The following is a 23920-nucleotide window of genomic DNA, read 5'->3' on the forward strand; positions in this document are numbered from 1 at the left end:
CAAAGCATAATTATGATTTCCTCCACGCACGTCATTACGATTCATGTTCTTTTTGGTTTCCGCCATTTTGAGGGATACAAACACGTGTTCAGTCATTTGAGGGACATTGCGTAGTGCCAAATGGATTCACCCTTCATTCTGCAGGATTACTGGTGCCTACAAAATCGGAAAGAATCCCTCCAGGCTAGGAAAGGTAGACATCACGAATTTTTCAATAAGAATGAACACTTTATTTGCGACTAATCAGTAAACATGAACACAATTTTCTGCAAATATACTGTAGAAGTCCAAGAATGGTTATTTATTGATTGATTGATTGATCAACTGTGTAGAATCGTCCAGTCTTGTATTGTTCCTCCAAAGCTACACGATGGATGGGTTCCACCGTATGAACAGTAACCTCTGGCAGACCAGAATGTGAATGATGGTCTCTTGCGTAATCAGTTGCTGCATTATCAGGCAATACCTGACATAATGCATCTTACAAATAATTAAACGCACATGCACGACAACACACACAAACCCGAACACAAATATCTTCAACATGACAAGCACAAAATGGCCGTTCAGTTTCAGACGTTAAGTACAGCAGATCAATTCACAGCCTCCTCCTGCACACTTCCAGAGCACCTGGCAGCGAACAGGTGCACTTTCATTCCGCTATGCTCTGCAGACGAGCCGCTGCGCGACGTCACAAGTCGTTCGTTTTCGTTCATTCTTGGAATGGAATTCCAGGGAAGCCGACGAGCGCATCTTCCGATTACCCAAAAGACACCCTTCAGCCGGGCATAATGCATTTCCCCAGGAGCTCGCGAACGGCAAACACACAAATCTGATTGCTTCAGGAGGACGAGTGGAGTGGGGGAAGAGATGTGTCGGGGAGGGGGGGGTTGTTCCTCTGTATAGGTGCAGCAGCATTATAACATCATACCCTGGCTTTGATTGAGTAGCCGAGGATCGGGTGATTGTGTCACACCGGAGATGGAAACCATGTAAACAGAGTGCCGTCAGATATGCTAACACTTCATGTACGGTGTGAAATCGAAATTTATGGATGCCACTCATAACAGAGTTAGAGCCAGTATGCGGTTTACATCTCATACAGTCGTCCCTTTTTGTCTCGCGTGTTGTACTTTATTTATCTTCGGTTTATTGCTGCTTTTTATGCTGCTGACAAACAAATTACTAAAACGAACAGGACTATTTATCTATCGAACAGTCTTTCAGACATCTATTATTTTAATGAGCTCTTCATTCAAAATAAGACAAATAATTTAGAAGAGTAGAGTCAAAAGCGTCATTTATTTAAGTTTGTATTTTTTTGTATTTTCATATTAATAAGCCAATGGGAATAACAAACCTAGATTCTTACCGACAAACATTTTTATAACATTAGGCAATGCAGTTATGAACAATTACCACTTTAAGGTGTAAGACCAAAAAAATACAGAAATTAGAATGTTACATCAGCATTAGAATGTTCAGTTAAAAACAATGGCCACTGGAAATTGAAAGCAATGGAGTTTTTAGAGTACAGAATGTTGAACAGAAACTTACTTTTCAATGGGCAAGGCAAGCATTAAACACCACACTGGGATATTAAATGTGCACAGCTGTGGTAAGGGGCATAGGGGCTAATGCTAGGCAGTTATCTGTAGGACTGGTCCTTCACACCCACGGCTGAGTCTCTCTCGAATGCGGCCCACACACAGCTCTTGTGAGGGAGGCCTTTTTGCGCTCCCCGACCCGGGAAAGGCCTGATGGGTAACCGTGATGTCACGGCGCTGTTGAGTCTTGCGGCGGAGCGAGTGTGGGGCAGTCAGAAGCACGTAGTCTTCACCTGTCTCACCTGTGCACTCCATCCCAGCTCACTGCATACCTACCACAGAGCCGGGGCAGTGAGATTCAGGTTACATTCCATGTACGTCATTTACCCAGAGTGCCTAGAGACTAAAAGACTTAGCAAGTCAGGGTTATCCAAATTTTCTCAATTTTTCTTCGTAAAATAATTTTTTGAGGGGGCAGGTCCACAGGTGGTAATGTTGGGCTCTCGCAAAGGAGCTCCATTTAAATTCATCTCAGATTTACTTATCTTCAATTATTCATCACTTTCTTAAAATTAATTATTGAAAGGGTACACTTGGAAGATGTGGTGTCATCTCTGTCATACACTTTGTAGTAAAAGTGTAAAAAGTTGAATCTTCCCACCTACCGTGCTGACGGCATGAAGAGACAGTTCTTTTCTTTGAAAAGGAGAAAAAGTTTGAGCGAAAAGTTAAAAAGAAAAAAAAAATGCTACCACACTGAACTTGAAGAGTATACAGCACGCTACAGCCTCCACATTTGGTAAGACTACAAAAGTTCAGAAGTTGAATCCTGCAACCCTGACCCATCGACTGTTTGCTCGGTCCTCTGTGCTTCGATAGCATAAAAACGCAAACACAAAAGAAAAACTGATGGAGGAATTATTTTGACATGAAAATAATTCAGGTCAGAGGAAGATGCCTTCTCCGACAAGACTTTACCGCGTTTCTTTCTCGCAGATTTATGAAGATGGAACCATATCGTAACGCAGACTTCCCAGACGTTTCCCTGACACGTCTCCCGACGTCTCCATGAAATCAATTTCACCGCGTCAGGCCGTATGATAATATTCAAGACACATCATTATCTTCTTGCTAGCTGCCTACATTCGCCAGATATTTCTGACTTGGGTCAGCTCACCCACCTGAAACAGGAGGGATTATCCTTTGCAGCGTCTCTGCCTGCAATGACAGCTAGGATAAAAGGATTTTTATTTTAAAACTCAGTTTTATTTGTTATCTAGGGTCGCTTGCGAGCTATTTAGCTTAATGGGTCAAAAGCATCAGATGGGCCGTTTAGCATGAAATATTCTCTGAGAAGGTAGGAGGGAACATGTGCCGCATTTCTATACATATGCGTACAACTCTGTCCATTATTTTCAAGCAGCTAAATATAACTAAATATATGTAAGTGTAAGTGTACATATAGGATGGTGTGTAACGTGCATGGTTGCTCTGGGGGGGGGGGGGGGGGGGTTGCATTTGAATTACATAAGCAGCAAAGCCTGAAATATTTAGCATTTATCAGAGCTGATGCTTTGCATCCTGAACCAGTTTGAGTCTTTTGATGAATGCAGCCGGGCCAGACGTGTAAAACTGGGTAATAATTACGCTTTAATGGAAACACTCTCCCCTCCCATGAGCCATTGTGAGCGTTTACTTATAGAAAGAAACGGCACAAAAAGCAGGATGTGCGTTATATAAGAGGCAGTACAGCGTCATTGCCGTACCAGTTCTCACAGTAAGGACATTGGAGACTGTCTTATCAGTCTCTTAGCAGTGTCATGAACAAGTCCAATGCCACACAGAGCCGACCTTCCCAGCAACCCTCGGGCCCACAAAAACAGCCAATTAACGAGCGTCAGCTATGATGTATGTTCAAATCACAGGGGTGCAAAATTAAACTTCACCCAAAACAGTCACTGTTTCTTTGGGGGCTCAGTTATAACTGCTTGGAATCCGCAGATAAACCCCTCTATGCTGGCAGAAGGGTCAACTTCAAACTGTCGAAAGCCTTGTGCAATTGCTTTTTATATGGTGAAATGAGATTTTTAAAGATTACAGCGTTTTAGAAGATCTGGGCCACTGGTTTTTTTTTTTTTTTTTCCCCCAGACCAGAGACATTGGTTTGTTAAACAATAGGGCTCTATTCGTACGTATTTCAAGGGGATCAACTGGCAACATGATGCAGCAAAAGCCATTAACTGACCATTAACTGATGAGAATCTGCGAGCCACAGGTCCGTCTAACACTTCCTGCTTTGTGGAGGTTATGCAGTGGTCCGACATTTGTTGTAGGTTTTAATTACCCCCAACACCGAGAGAAGAGACCTGCTGACGTTGGCAGGACAGCCCGGGTTACACCCCTGCACGGCGGCTCTCCCACGCCACTGGGCCACATCCAAAACGCGTTCGGCTGAGTGTGCCGAATATATATTCCACACAGCTCCATCAGTTGTTACTAATGGAATTACCGCACAATGTTTCACATTTTTCTTTAAGTCTTGGCAAGAATACCAGCTGTGTTCAACCCCGCAGTATTTGCTAAATCATTTAAGATTCCCAAGGTGTGTTTTCTGTTTTCATCTGAACTTCCCAAAGTTCCCAAACCAATACACCTTTCTGTAATTGAACTGCAAATCCATTTGAACTGTCAATATTTCCATCGGCTAATGGTAGTTTTGTAAGGTTAGCTTGTCTCATTCATTCAACAGCATGTAAGAAGTTATTCTTTGTGTTTGTTGAATTTCTCATACAACTGGTCCCCCGGGTTGCAGTTTGCACGTGGACTTGACTCTGATCTAAGCAGAGATCAGACTCTCTCTGTAACTGGCTGTCTATCCTGAGGCTGTCCCTGATGGAATGTTGTGCAGCAGGTGTCCTGTTCACCTGCATCTGTCTCTACCCCAGCCTTATCTCCCAGAGTCCAGCAGCACTGAGCCTGGAGCAGAGCTTCTGCCAGATACTGCCCCTCAGTCTGCTGCTGATTATGTGGGACAGCAGGCTGGAGCTGTCTATGGTGCTGAAACATCACCCAAAACGGCTTCAGTGTGCTGGAGCTGTCCGTGGTGCTGAACTCTCACCAAATAGAGCTTAAGCAGCAGGTCAGGTCGTCTGGGGCAAGGAGGTCACTGTGGGCCTTCTTTGAAGAGCAGCCAAGACTCCGACTGAATGCTAGTTTTCCTTATGCACTGGTGAGTGATTGACAGTGGACTCCATGGAAAGATGGTGTACTAAGCACATATGGTCCTTACAAGACCGATTCAAACTGCAAGGCAAAATGATCTGACACACACTTTCTCCGGGTTAAATTCCTTGTGGATTCTGACGCCCATCCTCCAGCAGCATTCACAAACGTAGACATGTTTAAGCATCTGAAAAACAGACCATTTGAAAATGTACAGCATGTACATATTCAGCACAACCAAAATGGTGGAAGCACACTGTAGGCACTTCGCAGCACACCATACAATACAGGCCATCACATATTAGGTGAAAACAAGTAATCCATCTGTTTATTATTAGGTACCGCTATGCAGAAGGAAAAACTGCAGGACAGGTGGCTCTATACAGAGGGACGATAAATAAAGCTACCGCTGCTAGCTCCAGCGTGCTGTGCATCAATACGTTTCAGCCAATCTTATCATCTTCAGGCAGCAATGAGTGCATTTATTCCAAGACGGCCGCCAGACAGGAAACCTGTCTGCCTTCCTTCAAATGTTATCGCATTGCTAGAATCACAGACCATCGCAGGAAGCCGCCGTTGCTATTTTTACTCATTTAAATGCACCTTATGCCAGCCGCCAGCGAACCATCTTCTCCCAGCTGGACCGTCCCCGCAGCCCCGCCAAACGGATCACGTGACCCGAATACCGAAGGTCACGTGATCTGAAGATCTGAATACGTTAGTGCGGTAAATGGGCAGCCATTACCCACAGCATGTGCGCCATCAGAACAATGCGCAGTCAGAGTGAGAGATGGAGCCGTTATCTCAAAATGAATAGCACCTTCAAATAAAATGTGCTCTAAATGCAAAATGTACAGTTGGACCCATGGCCTATTTTTAACACTTTCGCAACAATGATGATTTTTAACATCTTTATTCAAACAGTCATTTTGATTGGCTGATGTCTGGCCCATCTGACCACATAAATCACAGATTGCCGTTTCGAAGGGCCGTCCAATTAAGCAGCATATTAATCTTCAGCCCCCTCAAAACATGTCAAGTGTCTCATGCGCATTCACATATTAATTCTCCGTTGTAAGACACACGAGGAACATATTACAGGGTTTTATCAGGTAATATCCCAACTCATTTATGACTGTATGTACATTTAACCTAGAAGAACGTTGACAGCAGCAACGTTTTTTCTGACTGAATCATGCCTTGAAGTGACTGCACAAAATGACACAAACCTCATACTATCTTTGCCTGTACTTAGTGATTCAAACTGAAGACGTGTGACCCCTTGCAATTTATCCAGTTGGCGTCAAATACTGGTTTTAAAACCGATGTGCATGGTGTACCAATAGATGTGCACGGTTTTCTTGAGTGGGACAGGGGCCAATGCTGTGTTCTCCAAGTGTCTGATGTTATATTAGTCGGCAGCTGCAAAACGGTTGTGAGGCGAAGTCTTTACTCAAGTGGAAGCCATTAACAAACATCCCCGGTTCAGGGAGCGGTGATTCATCGCACACAAGAGTCAGTTATGAAACAACTGCCATTAAAAAAAAAAAGTTTCGCCATTAAAACAGAAAGAACGATCAGCTCTGCAGCTTACTGGGGAAGATACACACAAGGCAAATATTTACTGGGACGTTGAGAGAAAGACGGAAAAATCTCTTCACATTCGCAGGAGTAGAAAACCAAACAGTGATGACTCAAAACGCATCTCCTGCACTTAAATTATCTTGTGCCTCCAGTGAGGATTTGTTCCAAGCGAGCAGGGTTGGCATCCTCTCTCATTAGTGATCATAACAGCAGTAAAACAATGTAAATGTGCACGTGAATCCCCCCATTAACATGTTTAGTAAACCTGAGAAAACCAATTAATTGAAAGGCTGGGAGGGAACAGAAGGTTGGGCTTTCTGTTCCAAGCACATCACTTCTAATTATAGCACACACATTTACACGCACAAGCTGAAAAAGGCTTCTCCACACTGAACTACAATGAACGTGACAACATACAGGAGTTGGCAAAGAGATGGTTTGTAATTTACTCATCTGTATTTAGTCATGAAGAAGACTGCAGACCGGCTAAACTGTGACGTCACAGTAGGACACCATCCAATGGGAATGCGGCAGTTCGCACACCCGTGGCCCCATTTGGATCTGCAACTTGAGCGATTTAGTTGGTTCGCTCCATAATTGTCAGTCTCGTCTCAGTTTCCAGACACAAGGACAAAACCTGGCCTTCGGGTGGCGTTCGAACCAGAAGGTCACATGCTCTACAGAATTGGGTGTTTAAGGTTTAACAGCACAAGCGGAATTTCACAACTCAGTGATGAGACATCATCTGTTGCCTCCTGCAATCTTGCCAATCGTCCTTCTGTGGCACTTATTTTCTCATCACAACAAAGCATTATATCCGGTGATATTAAAGTGCACAGTGCACCTAGTCATTTTTCAGTTTCCAAGAAACGAGGAGAGACAAAGGTCGCGAGAGGAATATGCTAATCCACAGCCCTCCACAGGAAATACAGAAAACTGTTAATGTGATAAGACTAAAATAAAGGTCATAGCAGCAGCCGTGAACTCGGACATGTGAGCACTACATCGCCTGCTGTGTATAATTCTGTGCCTTATCCCGCTCAGCAAATTACCTTTACACAAAGCTAATCAAACACTGCGCAGAGAAGGGGAGAGAGAGAGGGGGGGGAGAGAGAGAGGAGGAGAGAGAGAGAGCAGGCAAAGTCAGCGATAATGCCACTGGTCTTCCTCTCTAACCCCTGGAGCATAGCTTCCGTGTGACACTGGAACCAGTAAATGTCACTTGCATTAAAAAAAATAAAAAATAAAGCTGTACATAAAAGGTTGCCTATCTTTGAAGAATAGTTTGGGTTGCTTTTGCATTAACTGTGGGACAAAGTACACGCACATGATTATACGTCTCTGAAATGCAGCTATTCAAATCTCCTCTCATGTTCTTTTGGCAAAACATGCAGTCCACGAAAACAGTCACTACAAAATCTGTTTTATTACAGTGTCAGGTCTCAAATGTCAGTCATCAAACCTGAGCTGATATGCTATCACTCCTCAGTCTTCACGGCCTCAGTTAGGTCCTGCTATCCAATCTGGCTATCCAGTCCTGACACTGGAAATGTTTACGTCTCATTTGCCAGGCAGGTTGGCATAAGTCACAAATTGTCAGGCAAGGCGGTTTGATTTCTCAGTTGAAAAGGTGTCAGGAATACGGTCCGTGTCACCATTCCACGAGTCCACAGCTGAGATTTTGACACCGTGCGTATTAGGACTTCATCTCATGCCTCAGAGTCAGATGCAAAATTCTCACTCTCCAGACATTTTTTGTTCATCATTTTTTGTTTTGGACTTTTCCAAAGCTACACTGCACATTTTATCCATTTGATGGTTTTAAACAGATCAACCATTGTAAATAAATAAATAAATAAATAAAGCAGAAACTTAGTACTCCTTAGTACTCCCTAATAGTACACTGCGGAGATCCATCTACGTGGATAGATGTTCATGAGTTTTTTTAATTCTTCACTGTGAATTCCTTTTGGAAGAGAAATAAACGGCATCACCGCAACTGAAACTCGGTGCTTTCCCGTTTCTGGCTGCAAGCAAGCCCTGCTGATGAGGGCTCTTAGAGGTCCCCTTTCCGAACCAACAACTCCAGGGGCCTGCTCATCATTGCCGTCCACAGTCACATCGTTAAGAGACTTATTTCCTTGCGCAAGCGCTGCCGGACATCAAAGTGAACGTTAAAAGCAGTCGGGACCAACACGGGCCTGCTCTCTGAGCCGTTTGGTACAGAGGAAAGACGGATCGTACTCACTATAAAGACGGATCGTATTTTGAACGTGGTTACTAAGGCGATGTTGCACAATTGAGAATTTTTAAAAATGGCCATTTTTTCCCTTCATCTCCCGCATAGTCCTCAGGGTTTAGGATAAAGGGTGCTGTGACAGAACTGGGCCCTTCGTGGCAGTTTACTTAGATATATTTATTCTTCAAGCACCTTTCCAGTCACTGATGCCATGACAACACTTCCCATTTCTGCTCTGGTGTGACAGGAGGAGCTGGTCTCTCTCTCAACGCTGCCACACACACACACACACACACACAGGGAAAAACTGTGAAATCTTTGTATGCTCACAGACGGGATTCATATTAATGCAGATTTACAGTTTAGGCATTCACAGATGAGTTAGGCAACTGCTGCCCCCTACTGTTGAAGAGTAAAAGGGTAATTCATATCTTCATATCAAAATAAATGAAGTTCATTAGACAGTCATTAGTGTAAACAGCACTCCAAATATTGAAACAAAATCCCTGCTTAAAATGAATGCCTTGAATTTTGCAGTCGCCACAAGTACGATGCTCTAGGCTAATATGTCCAGTTCTACAGCTGCTACTGAAGGTCAACTGGCTGTTTGGGCTGAAGTCTAACCTCCTTTAGCCTGGAGGCTAAGAGTACATGCCAAGTTCAGGCAGAGGGGTCTAGTTCATCTGCTTTATACATATTATTATTATTACTACTATTATATAATACATACTGGAGAAGTTAAGGTAAAAAAAAAAAAAATCATTCGAGTACAGTGTGACGTAGTTTGTGAGGTACCCCCCACAGCCCTGTCACAGTGAGACTCTTCGCCGATTGGTTGAATTAAACGCAGAACTGTCACATGTCTGTGTTTTGGCTCAAGCTCCACGAGCGTAAACACGCTATTTGCAGAGGAAGGAACTCCGACGGCCGCTCTCGTGCTCTCCGGCTGTCAAACGTCTCGCGGAAGCCATACAGTTGGTAAATTCCTTTTTTCCTTCACTCTAATCCCACAACATGCAAAAAATCACACCAGTTTCACTCTCTATTTTTTCTTTTTACCAGTGGTTTTGTATTTCTACGTGCAGTGGAGAGCAAAGTTTTGGGCAGCAGGTCAGCACATGGTGTCTCCATTCCCGACGGGAAGAGAGCCTCAAAGCGACGGAGTGAAGCTTTTACTTTTTTTTAAAAGCTAAGCTGGTTGACGTCAGTGTTCTGTGTTTTTTTTTCCCCTTTTTCTTTTGTCCTTTCATCATCAAATTGTTTTCCTGAGCTTTGTTTTGTTCCTGTAGCATCTAGCCAGCTGATGCGGAAATTAATCTCCCAGCAACACCTGAAGCCTCGTCTGAGAGAAAACAAATATAAAAAAGGTGCGAAACTGACAGTGCTTGAAGGGTAAAAGCAAAGACAAATATATATATATATATATTGTTATGGAGAAAATTAAAGTCTTTGAACTGCACTCTGAAGGCCTGTCTTCAAAAGACAAATCTCAACATTTACGTCTCAAAACAATTTCTATTAAAGGTATCCACAAATACATATGTTATTCGGCATTTGCAAAATTGTGACTGCGCACAACAGTTTGTAATTTTGGTTTCAGCATTGATGTTTTTATGAATGCCGTCCATCTTACCGAAATGCAATAAGCAGCCGAAATGGGAAAAGTACATAAACGCACCCACATTGTGTTTACTTTAGATCTCACAGCCACATTTTCCGTGTACCGGGGGATATTGATATTTTTTGGATGAATATTTTTTTTAAAAGGATGGAAATATAAATGGGTAGTCTTGTTAACACCACTATGTAATTATGAAATATTAATTGGAAAATATGTTAATGTTCAAATGTGACATTTGTTCATATTTTTCCAAATACACCATGATTTGTTAAAACTGTGATTACGTGGCACAGCCCCAGAAGCATAGAGCAGTTGCTGGCTTCAGTCCCAGGGGGCAGATATAGCATATGCCAGTGTAGATAAGCATATACTGCAGTAGGTATGCCATTCCTGGCTTGTCAAAGTAGCCTTGTGCTAACGGCTGTGGTGGTCCAGCTGCAAGCAGGACTGGGAAGAAATCTAAGTTACTCAATGTGAGAGGAACATTCACTGCCTCTTTTCTGAGCTGGATCAGTAGGATATTGATTCAGTAGGAGTGTGGGGTTAGCGCCATTTACTTCAGTCAGGATGGTTAAGCAGTTGTTTATGGGCTGATGCCATGTTCATGAAGCATATCATGCACACTTAAGTCCATATAACGTTTTGATTCACATAATGTGTGACTACACTAGGGGCCTGATGTACTAAGACCTGTAGCATGTGCAAAACCTTTTTAGCACACGCAAAACCAATAACATGACCAATGATTGGGGTTGGAGGGGGGGTTGGTCTGATACTTGATCTTGAACGCGACTTGAAAACAAATAAGATGCAGGCACAAGCAGGGAAACGGAGGCAGGGTCGTCCCTCATAGAAGCGCACTGCTCTTCGGAGGTGCTTGACATCTGACACGCGTGTTCAGTGCATTCACATTGTGGAGACGGGACTTGGCTAGTCCTGTGGTGTTGAAGGAGAGGACAGCAATCGTCTGAAACCATGGAGGGCCGCCGTCTGTTGCAGCAGACAATGCTGGTAACGATGACATTCTAACAGCGGGGTGAAATGACTTGACACGAAATGCGTTTGGGGTCACGGTCATCAGAACGGCTTTGGCTTTGTGGCTCAATTGTTGCTGAAGCTCTTTAGGGTTTCTCTACCAGCGTGAGTTGGATAGATGGGAAAAATCTGTCTGGGTAAATTGCTCCTCAACTGGAAAAGAATGTTCGAGGTCTCTTGCGGGTCCACCTTGAACAGAACGTAGACCACAAAAAAATGCACATCAAAGCTAATGTTCACATGCAACATTTTAACGAGATGTAATTTCTGTCAGCTCATAAGTACGTTAAAAAAAATTCAGCTATGTTTCCTCTGGGTGATGCCGAAAGAAAATATGCACACCAAATGATGGGGAGAAATCCCGGCTAAATAATTCAATGGTTTTAGTCGGTTTACTTCCAATTTATGTTGCCAACTTTTACCTTGACAACATCCTAAAGTCCTCCTTGACAGTTATACACACGCCCCCTCACAAGGGCCCTCTTGTTGACCTCGCGTTAAGCACATTACTTAACACACCATCATCATTTACTAAATTAGCAATCCAAAGGACAATATGATTACCCTGCAGAAGAAATTGCACAACACTTTCGCATCGTGCTAATTTGCACATCTACACATATTTCACCTCTGTGTACGATTTAGGTAATTGTGGCCGTTTCTGCAGTAGGCTTGAGGTTAACCCTTTATTTCCCAATACAGTGCACGAGTCGGCCATCTTTACTGTGGTGCTTAGTGACATTAGTGAGAGGGTGGTTTGATTAAAAGCCATAAAAAGCCCCACTCTCCCCCACCCCTGACCCACCACACTGACAGACAATTAAAAGCCAGAATTGGTTTCTATTTATTTACCTGTAAATCAAAGTTAAGATCAAATGTTGATTAAGTACATTGTTTTTTTGCAGATGATGGGATTTATTGGGGACCCTATTACAGAGGCCAAGCTTACGGTGCTCACTCCAAATATACAGGGCTGGATTTGGGAACACTGGGATGCTTAATCTCACAGAGCCTATGAGCGTTTGGCCACAGGGGGCGCAAGATTTAAGACTGAGAATACAGAAAAGCAGACTATAATGGAAAGACTGACCCGTAGATCACACCTCCCAGTCCTGGGCCTCAGAGGAAAGAGCTATCATGAAAAATAAAATAAAATAAAGCAACACAAAAGGAAAGAAAATGGCAAAAAGAAAGAAAGAAAAAAAAACTCATATGCAGCCTCCCTCTACGGTGAGTCACAGCTATGTGAGTGCATCACACTAACAGATAATAACCCAGAAACATCCCAGCAAGTAACTGTACCCTTTTCATTCCAGTAATAGCCGATAGGCCATTTATTTTTAATGGCCGCTGCGGATGTAGATCGATAGAAATATGAAAAGATACACCGTCGCACGCGTTCCCATTTGCATCCTCTCCCGAAATCCGAGCAGTGTGCGTTACGCGGGACCGATCGCTTTCCTCGCGCGAACGACCCCAATGACACGCGGTAAGGTCAAAGGTCAAGGGTTGCACTTTTAATGAGCTGCCGTGCAATCAGTTACAGATGGAGCCATTTCAAAAATATAATAAATAAATAATAACAACAGAAAAAAAAATAATTTAAAAAACGCAGGCCTCTTGCACTTCTTGTCATCTCCACTCTACGTCCAGAGAGGTGATCATAATAACGAGAGCAGACCCATTTGAGCAGAAAAGACCCGGCGATGAACAATCAAAGTGATTGCATAATGCTACCCTGTAGTGACACCAGCATCAGCGTGTCACTTGTGATTTCTTTTCAGCGAGGAGCATTAAAGGGGGGTGTGGGGGGGGGTTTAAAAGCAGCATTGTAGCGCGTCCCACTAATAACACGGGCGAGGGGAAGGAGGAAAGGAAGGAAGGATCAGAGCTCATTACACGAGGCACTTCAATCACCCCGTATTTGATTTTACCGATCCCGACTCCTTGTGCGAGAAGAGGGGGACTTAACCTTTTAATGCATGAAAAACAGAATGCGGCTTACTTTTTTTTTTGGTTTTCTTTTTTTTTCATATGATCTCTACAAAAAAAAACCTAGGAGGCTACAGATCAGTTTGATGATGAATTTGTTTTTTTTTTTAAGTTCCAGGCCTTTGAATGCAAGTGTGAGGCCAATGATAATTTAATAAATGTCACAGCGTCTCTGCCCCACTGACACACGCTTTCATTCAACAGCTTAAAAAAATAAAAAATTTTAAGTGTCCCTGGCCTAATGGCTAATGTACCTGTATGCTCGCAAGCTGGTGAGTATATGAATTACTGGATAAGAGTAAGCGCAGCTAGGAATTCTGGGTCCTCAGAAAGAATATTGCTCTGGGGCCCGCCCTTTTCTAATAAAACAAATGCAATTTTAGTGGGTGTGGACCCCCCCCCAAAAAAAATAAAATAAATAAAAACTGCTGGCTCCTTGAATAATCACAACCTTTCACCCCACTAGCAACGACCCTGATTCAGTTGAACATGAAGAATACAAAACGTGAAGACAGCAATATGAAATAAAAGATGTCAATCAGTGGCTGTGGGTGTTCCACAGGGCATGAGGGGTTCAGTCAACAGATAAACCCCGTCCACTCTGCTAAACAGTGACCATTATGCTCAATTACACACCTGCGGTCCACCTAAACAGATGGAGGACGCTACAGGATGAAATAATAGTGGTGTGGGCCTACACTTGCAACTAGTCAGTAAGACACAAAGAGACAGGGACTGAAATGGTCTGTATATACCATCTCCAGGGATGTACAATACTGTGCAGACAGATGATCAAAAAACAATTAATGGACATTATCATTGTCAAGTCATTATACAATGGCAGCACCTGAGCAGAAAAAAACAGGTATTGCTTTATTGTATTTCTGATTCATTGGTTTCCCATCAGTCTTCTATACAGCAGATGCCTAAACCCATACGAGGAAAATATCACAATTATTAGGAATTGTGTGAATTCAGTAGCTTGAAGACAACGTCTGTTCACTCCCAGAACATTTAGTCTCCAGAGCACTACGAGCGGCACCAATTGGCAACACTTTGAAAGGACTGATTAGCCTAATTATTTTTAATTCATTTCGAGTCTGACTTCAACTCCGATTCCCATAGCAACATTGCGAACATAATCACAAACAATTAACAGGAAATGAACCGTAGAAACTCCCCATTAAAGTGGTCATTGACCGTACCTATGTCAATATATTCAATTACCCTCTTCGTGAACTCTTTTTTTAAATGACATAACTGTCTCACACACTCTCACGTAGTTGATTGCATGGGGAAATTAGAAGGCATGTAACACACCTTTGGCGTTGAGATTGTTATCAAACGGCTCTCGTTTTCACATCATATCGATTCTACATGGTTAAAAGCACGATTCTGGAAATGGTTTATAAGTGTTGGCGCATCATTCGCAAAAAAAAAAAACCTTTGAGTTCGGGGGGAGTGTTGGAAAGAAACGTTTAAAAAAACCAAATGCAATCATTACTGTTCACTGAAGAGCCATTCATTAGCTGAACACGTTCAGTAGGAAACGACAGCATTATATACCTGCTCCTTCAGCCGGGCGCCAACGACATACCTGATTAGCTGCCGAATCAGGTGGAGCCCTGCGCTCGCGGTCCTAATCTGATTCTTCACGTCCGCTCTCATTCTGACCCAGATTTTAAAAAGATACGATCTGCCACGCTGCAACTCCGCGCGGCAAATTGCCGGCAATCTTCCTCTTTGCAGGCGGTTTCACGTCTTGCAGAGAAAGATTCGGGCGGGGGGAAATAATGATTCCATTAAAGAGAAAAGGGGGATGTAGATAACTGCGCTATCGGTTAATGGAGTCTTCCGGAAGGCACGTGGCAGCAATCAGCCACATTGTTTCTGGAGTAAAATAGTCTCCAAGTATTGGACGGAGAAGTGAGTGAAAGGTTAGATTTAAAAGGGGCCTCATTGCACTTTGAAAGTGCAATTAAAGTTTCACTGATGGCGCACCTTAGCTACTAGGAAATAATGTAACCTTGGGAACACACGTGGCAGGGTTTTTCATTATTTGCTTTTCCATGTCCTTCTAATTAACATCTGGAAATAATTCAGTAATGCCATAAAATGAGGGTGTTGGGTGTCACGCAAATACAGTTGAATGACATAGTTAGACAAAGGATAGAACATGGATGTGAAGTGGGCATCCAAACATCAGCAAAATTTGCTCAATAAGTCAGAGAAAGCAAAAGAGGATAGATGAGGAAGAGAGAGAGAAGTAGGGAATGTGCGAGAGGACAGGAGAGAGAGAGAAAGAGAGAGGGTAGAAGAGAGAGAATGAGGAAAAGTGTGAGAGAGAGAGAAGAGAGACTGAGAAGGGGGAGAGATAGAGATGGGGAGATAGGAGGGAATGTGAGAGAGGAGAGGAGAGAGAGAGACCTGGAATACAGCACATATGTAGACATACCCCTGGTGGACTGATGAAGACTGTAGTCATGGAGCAGAGGGTGAGAACAAGGAGCAGAGGAAGAAGGCTGAGGAAATACTGGAGAGCTGTGAACATTTCAGATTTCATTTCCAACTCAATGCAGCCTTCATCCTGGCTCCTGTCAGTGTCAAGATTCCCCATTGTACAATAATATTTATCACAATAAGTGTGATATCACGCCTGTTATACACATTTGAAGCTGAAAAATGCGTCATATCCTGGCATGAACGAGTCTGATAGCCTGACAGTTTATTTATTTATGCTTTATTTTAGCGTCTTGCAAGTTAATTTGACAGAAGTAATGCCATGGAAGCTTTCACAGCCTTTATTCCAGACAACACTGCCATCTGCTGGCGTTTGCTGTTGTGGCTTTCCAACAGCCCCAGCTTGTTTAATCAGAGTGGAGGCAAAGACTCCGGTGTTGGACTCTCTCTAAACTGCAGGTAAAGGATTTGCTGTGATTGGTTTAATTGCCTGTCCTCGCCATCATTATGTTCTCATGCATCAAGAATCTTGACAAATGTTTATAAATAGCGACCTTATTATTTATTTATTTATTATTATTATTATTATTATTATTATTATTATATTATTATTATTATTATTTCAGAAAACTGTAGCAAAAGGCTGTGAACCCTTTAACATGGGAGAACATTTTGGGAAGTCAAATGACTCCACCTGTAGGAAGGTTCACATCAATCAAAAGCAGCTTATATACACACACAAGTTATATAAATGGCCAGTCATGGCCCTGCGACTCATAAAATCCTCTTTCACAGGTAACAAAAGCAGGCCGTCCTCAACCCAGCCCCTTACTCAGCCCTAACAGGAAGCCTGCACTACAAAAACGCCAATGGCAGATAACCCCTCTGACACCGCAATGCTGTTACAGCGTTTGCTGGGTTATGTGCCTTCAGGGGAAACAGTCTCCAGGTTTAATTCAGAGTAAATGATGGGGGTAAATTTGATGTGGGGTGCACCAGGCACACATATATCCTGTCGGGGTAATAAAGAGATCCTACCTGTATGATTCTTATGGGGGGGAACAGGGCCAAGCCAGATGAAGGCTATAAATTTCCTGCCCAGGGGAAACCTAACATCCACATTAAAGCATTTGGCCTTGCTGGATAAAGCAGTGTGTGCATTCTGCCATATGCTTGTTTTTTTATTTTAAACAGTTTTCCTTATGGTGTGCATGAAATAGGAGAAAATAAAATGTGTGACTAAAAGCAAATTAGCTTTGCGTCTTCCTTTACTTCGTACTCGAGCAATGACTGATTGGGTCGAGACAAAACGCTTCCAGTGGAATAGTGGAAAATGGAGGAATGGTATGGTCCGGTGAAAAAAGCGACCCCTAGTGGCTCTGTGTGGCACGCAAGGTCCAATCATTGGAGATAATTTCAAAAACACCTACTTGTTCTATGCATTCAATACAGAAACATACATAAATAAGAAAACAAAATACTTCGATAAGAAACAACCTTTTAAAAACATAATGATTTCATTTTCATTTTTTTCCATTAAGAATTATCTTTATTTTTAGTTGAGAAAATGTGTAGTTAATATAATGACAACAATTTAGGATTAATGCATTGTTAGTTCATTCAGGAATCATGATTCCATGCTGAATTTAATATGGAAGAAAACATGAAAACTAAACTGAAAATAAAAAACTTTTTTGAAAAAGTTCTGGTGGAACACGTTACAAGTTAAAGTTCAGTTTACTCCAAAAAATATATATAAACCGCGTTTATTACAGAAATCCACACCGTTGTGAAATTAATGACTTTGGATTAAATGCAAGTATATGCCACGGCCCTGTTATCTACGGGTCCACAGAGTAACCCAGGGTGACGGCGTTGATTCAGAATCGCTGTTTACAGCAACACCAGAAGCGGCCTATTTGTCACTTTAATCTCTTTAATATTTTTTTTTAAAGCTCCCACACAGCCCCGGAGCTGAAACGCTAGCACAACGCAAACAAACAGAAATTATTCATACGCGTCTTGTTTGGAGAACCATGTGGGATTTACAGGATGGGTGCTCAGACGAAATGAGATCCATACATATTTATGGCGTACCCAAACACAGGAGAGCCAGCACCTCCAGACACCTGTGCTAAGCTGTTCACCTTTCTCATCCTACCTGATTTGCGCCATCAATGCTGGTGTGCAGTGTTCTATAAATCCATGGCTACTTTTCAAAACGAGTCCTTCAGCACCTTCCCTTATGGAACTGGAATATATTTTTAAATATACTGAAATAAATATATTATCTATAAATCACAAAATGTTATAATATAGTGACAGATATACTAATTATTGCCACTTTAAGATACAATAAATATATTGCACTTGTGTGAAATATATTTATGTATATATTTTCCACATCGGTTCATATATTTATAATATATTGCAGTATATTCCATTTCCTAATAAGACTTCTCCCTACACAACAGACCTCAGGGATTCTTCTGTTTCAAACAGGACCCATTTTTCATACAAGATTTGAATTTATACAAAATAACCCACACACACACACACACACGTGCATATACACACGCACACACAAACACGTGCACACACATACTCACACACAACACACAACACACAAACACAATGGCCTCATCAGCTTATTTAGAGAGAGAAAGAGAGAGAAGCAAGAGAGGGAGGGAGAGAGAGAGAGAGAGAGAACCGTTTGCTCGAGAAAATGGTAGTCTGCATCTGCCTTAAAACCAATGTAGTTGATTAAAAAAAACTTAAGAGACAGTTAAAGGGTTAAAAAGTAATCAAATCTTCAAGATTGTATCATGAGAAAGAGGGGTGGGAATAATTGCTCAGCTTCTGGGATGCAGATGTAGCCATGCTCTTGTTTACCGAATGCTCACTGCCTCTCTATTCTGTCTGCAAAAGACCAATCTGTCTGTTCTGCTTGCATTCTGCACAAGCACACAAAAGGCCTTGGTCAACATTTTACTTTTGATTGCCAATCTGCACATCAAAGATTTGCATAACAGAATGATGCCTTCCAAGAATTTAAGGCAACAGGGGCTCTCTTACTGAAGAAATGAGCGTGTGACCAGGCCGGCGTGAGCCTCATGAGGGCCAAACCTTGTGCTACCTGACAAGTTCTTTAAGCGGATCTATTTTTGCGGCTCTCGCCAGGGGCTATAAAAAATGGATCTTGGTGCAGAACGGGCACCACTGAAGCCGCTCTTCCCTTCTAAACGAAGATGTAAAGGGGGATTCCCGCTGTGCGGCCAATTTCAACATTCGCAACAACAGGGCTCAACAGATCAACCAGTCAGGAGACTGCATCGCATTACGTTACAAGCATTTAGCAGACATTCTTATCCAGAGCAACTCACACAACTTCTTACACAGCATTTTACACTGTGTCCAATTATACAGCTGGATATATACTGAAGCAATGCAGGTTAAGTACCTTGCTCAATGGTGCAATGGCGGTGTTCTACTGGGGAATTGAACCTGCGACCTTTAGGTTACAAGACCAATTCCTTATCAGATATACTACACTGCAGACTGTACAGCAAACATGAATGCACATTTCTTGCAGTAGCCATGAGGTTTACAGGGCTTCCTTGTGCATAGTAGGACTCAAGTTTGAGAAAGAGGTTCTTTTTCCCCCCATGTTGTAAATGTTGTAAAAACAGTATCACCGTGCTGAACTGTGGCACGTATAGTGTAGGTCAACGGCGATGTTCTTATCGTTGTCGGGGAAACCACAAGCGCTGGTGAGTAAAATACACTGAGGCAATGAGTCTTAACCTTCCTCCAGTGTTCGGGTCGAATATGACCGATTTACAACTTTCCTAAATCATAAATATTGTGTTTTTCATCTGATTGCCTCAAGATCTTATGTTTTCCTCCACACTAGGCATTTGAACATATAAAATTGCTGATCACCACTTTCATTGAATTTTGAGTCGTTTAGTCAACTTTGTCCACACCTGTGGCGTTCCGGGTCTAAAATGACCACCATAGGAAATGAATGGGTAAGACTATATTATGTTCATCCAGCAGATGGAAAACATCCCCATACAAACACCCACTCACCCACACATCCACAACCACAACCCCCTCACCCCCCACCCATCCGCCCCTCACCCTTTCATCCATCCCCCTGCCCCCCACTGCCACTGTTAAACAAAAGTTGGTGATGATTGATGGTTTTTGTGTTAATATAAGAGCAGTTAAAACAGACCGGCCAACTTTGGCCGTGAACACTATAATAAAGGGGGGGGGGGGGGAGCAACGAACACTGGAGAAAGGTTAAACATCGCCTCAGGTCAGTCTGAGTGTTAGTCACTCAGGCGATTTACAGGGACGGCGAGTATGCTGTTATTTGCCTCCTGCACAGACCCCTGAACATCATGTTTTAAACATAGGAGAAATCAGAAACGTGCATGGAAAAATATTTAGCAATCACACGCACAGTTTTCCCTCGCTGGCGTCGCCCCCAAGGTTGCGTTGGTGGGGGATTTTGTGCCAGACATTGCGACAAAATGTTTTGCGAAATGCACAGCAGAAATGATTTGATTTGATTTAGATTAAAAGCTATAAATCTCTGTATCCGCTGCAATAAAAAGCTTCAGTGACACTAAATTTTTTGAAATAAAGATACAACAATGGTAGTTGTAGGGGTAGTGTTCCTGGCATGAAGCTCTGAATGGTATTAGGTTCATAGACTTGAAAATAATAAGACTAATATGATTCTATAACTTGCAACTATAAAAAGCTCTACACATGGGATGTGTGCGTCTTGGACTTTTCTCTGAACATTTTATTATCACTGTTATTATCTGACTTGGCTCAGGAATCAAGACTATAATGAGCACAGGGGATAAAGCGCTATGTATTGAGCTGGCAATAGGCTCTCTGAATATCCACAATATGTGCAGACCTGGAGCTTTAACAGAAATGCTCTAGGCATTCACATTAATTAGTACAAACAGGATTAAACATACCTGCTGTGTGCTCGTGGTTTATGGTGTGCACTGTAGACACAGAACAACTGGAGAGCTTGGGCCAAGATTAACACTGCCATGGCTTTTACTACACGCAGTAAAGCAGTTTATCGAGGGAAGACTGGCCATCACAGTCAATGACTTTTGAAATTTGAACTTAAACGAACTGTTTATCTGTTGGCTTAGATAATTGGGTTCATTGAAAGGATTTCTCAACTGCCCCTATCTTTCAGACAACCAATAAAAATAAAGCCGTGAAATATATATTGATATATGTGTGCTAGATAAGGCATTCTAGAACTGAATGCTGCATCTCTTTTTTTCGATTGCCTCTCAGTTCAGATTATCAGATGTGCATAATATAAATTTTGTTTTAATGTTCAGCTTTGCTGTTATTTAACCTGAAAATCCAATGGTTTACAGGTGACTTCCTTTTTTAAATAGCAATCTGGGTCAATTTTCTGTTGACTACCAAGCCCCTCTTTAATTGAACACTGTAGAATGTCTTGTGTAAAATTGTACTGCATTGTCCATTTTAAATTATTGTTTAAATCATTGTTGCCAGAGCTGTTTATTTTGCTTGCAGTCACATTGTCACAGCATATCTCACATGTAATCTCACTGTTGACATAGTATGTATCTAGCCTACATATATACACATGTTTATATTTCACTCTCTTTCATTCTCCCTCTCTCTGTCACTTTTTAATATTTTTTTGTAATTCTCATTTATTTACTGTTGCTATGGAAACAAACATAATGATTATTAAATCATGTCACACATATCATTTTGATTATTTGTTGTCTCTTGTCTCTAACCCTACCCCCCCCCCCCCTCCCCCCCCCCCCCCCCCCAGTTATTTAAATGCTTTTTATTCTCTCTTACAGAATGTGTAAAATTAATAAATAAAAAAGTCCAATCAAATCCACTGTGCTCTGTCTACATAGTCCAGCCTGTAGGTGCAGGGCGTGGTCAGGCTAGGCGTGGACTGGGGACTAGGACTTTATGTTCAAAAATCAGCTGAGACATCTCCCTAAAACACAATGACGGCTGGCCCTGAAATTATCAGCCTTATCAGATCTAACGTCAGAAGATATCCTTTCGGTTATCTTCAGTTTTCTCTGAACAGCCAATATTCAATGACAAAGTTTTGTTGCATGAGCAAAGCGCAATTCGAGCACATTTCTCAAAACATATTTTTTAAAGCACAGTTAAAAACTTTCCATTGTTTTTTTATTTTTATTTTTCCGTAGACCAACACTTTTGATCTACGGTCTTCCTGATCGATGTGGTCACTTCTGGCACTACGATCCTTACTTCACTCTAGTGTTTCTTTTGCACCTCTACATCATGAACCTATGCACTTGTTGTACGTCGCTCTGGATAAGAGCGTCTGCTAAATGCCTATAATGTAATGTAATGTAACTTTGGGCCTTCGCAATTTAATTGGCGCAGCTCAATTCAAAATACATAATGGTCATTGATCAAGGCTTAAAATATATGTGCTTTGCTGCCCATAAATAAGTAGATTATGAATCATAAATCAGTAATGTTGCCTGTAGTTTTTTTTTTTTTTCCTTTAAAAATTGAGAACTGGGTGAAATCATCTTTAAGGACATCATAACATCCTAAACAATAAATGTCATCCTTTCTTTGTGCAGACTTTATACTCTGTTAAAAGTAAATGCAAGAGCACACACCCTGTCCTTAAACCAAATACTTCACTATCTTTTTTTTAATTAGAGGGAGTATTGTTCTATAGGCTACCCTGTCCATCATACAAATTCTAAACAAAATACATGAACAATTTTGAGCATTTTCAAATAGCATAGCCTTTACCCAAATGCACATCAATCTTCCCAGTCATCGGAAGCAATACAAACTGTACGAACTCATTTAAATGTTTCCACAATGAGCCTACATATCAAAAAAGGACATCAATTGTAACACCCTTTAACACCATAGCCATGTTAATGACTGCCGATCAGTGTCAAAAGGCCAGCCTTCACGTTTGTTTGCGGTTACGTCATTGCTCCTGGATGAGAAACCTCGTCCTTGCAGAGTCAGTAAAGTAAACTGCCTTTTGTATCTTTTACTTAAAGGTCAACATTTTCTTTCCACCGCCGTAAACAACTCTGCCCAACTATCTGCGATCAGATTGCGTTGCTGGCTCCGACCATCGTCATGCCTACACTGCGCATTGTGTTTAGCGTCTTAAGACTGCTAGTAGGCTACAGCCTACGATATACGCGTCGTAAAAAATAAATGTACAACACGATAGCTTCCTCGGAGTAACAGCAGGGGGAACAGAAGGGGATGGCTCAAAGACTGATAGCGGCCGGCTTTGAATTTTTTAGTATTGCCTGATAACTCCAAAGGTCTTAGGTGATGCAGTGAAGTGGAGTAGAATGATTAAGGGTCAAATTAGACATAATGATAATGGAAATGAAAAAATAAAAAATACGTAGTGAAAATATCAGCCAAGTATGTGGACATCTGACATCCAACATCTAATTCCAAAATTATGGGCATTATTATAAAGTTGGTCCACTGTTTGGTGATATAACAACCTCCACTCTTCTGGGAAGGCTTTATACTAGAAGTTGGAGCATTGTTGCAGGAATTTGCATCCATTCAGCGAGAAGAGTGAGATCGGGCACTGATTCGGCAATTAGGCCTGACTCGCATTTGGCTTTACAATTTATCCAGAAGGTGTTGGATGCGGCTGATGTCAGGGCTGTGTGGAAGCCAGTCTGGTTCTTCCGCACCATTCTCATCAAAACCATTTTTATATGGACCTTGCAGAGTGCAAATTACAGTGCTATCGAGTATAAGCCAAAGGTGTACAACGAGATCTGGTGTCAGTGCCAAACGTTGCTTCACCTTTTGTGTTCACTGCAGTACCTTATCGTTCAGTGCAAAGTGTTAACTAGTGATCGACAGCCTTTCCCAACGAACACTTGCCAGTAATGGAGAATATGTTTACACAGCAGAATTGTTTTCTAAAGCTCAGCCTGTCAGACCTTCCTTTAGTAAACAAAAGCGCCCAACGGAATTTGGGCTACACACGGGGGAAAAAACAGGCTGTGCCGAATGACAATTAATTTGCATTGCGCACAGCTGAGGCGCGGTTATCCACAATGCACTACTACAGCGAGAAAGAAAGGCACTTCTCTTGGCACAATTCCCGACTGCCTTGAAAGGCAGATTTGTTCG

General features: G+C 42.1%; 2 long non-coding RNA genes across 3 annotated transcripts; one reads left to right on the forward strand and one right to left on the reverse strand.

Annotated features, from left to right (window-relative positions):
* Positions 1-1273: 1273 nt before the first annotated feature.
* LOC135254455 (uncharacterized) lies at positions 1274-14966 on the reverse strand. Its single transcript, XR_010329894.1, has 2 exons — positions 14838-14966; positions 1274-1879 (listed from the first exon to the last, which is right to left on the reverse strand). It is a non-coding gene; the product is annotated as an uncharacterized LOC135254455 (long non-coding RNA).
* Positions 14967-15027: 61 nt separating this feature from the next.
* On the forward strand, positions 15028-16950 carry LOC135254454 (uncharacterized). Of its 2 annotated transcripts, none has more exons than XR_010329892.1 (3): positions 15028-15166; positions 15990-16159; positions 16496-16950. It is a non-coding gene; the product is annotated as an uncharacterized LOC135254454 (long non-coding RNA). The 2 variants fall into 2 exon arrangements; XR_010329893.1 differs by lacking the exon at positions 15028-15166 and adding an exon at positions 15271-15836.
* Positions 16951-23920: the final 6970 nt, after the last annotated feature.

Source organism: Anguilla rostrata, chromosome 5 (genome assembly GCF_018555375.3).
Source record: "Anguilla rostrata isolate EN2019 chromosome 5, ASM1855537v3, whole genome shotgun sequence".
NCBI lineage: Eukaryota > Metazoa > Chordata > Actinopteri > Anguilliformes > Anguillidae > Anguilla > Anguilla rostrata.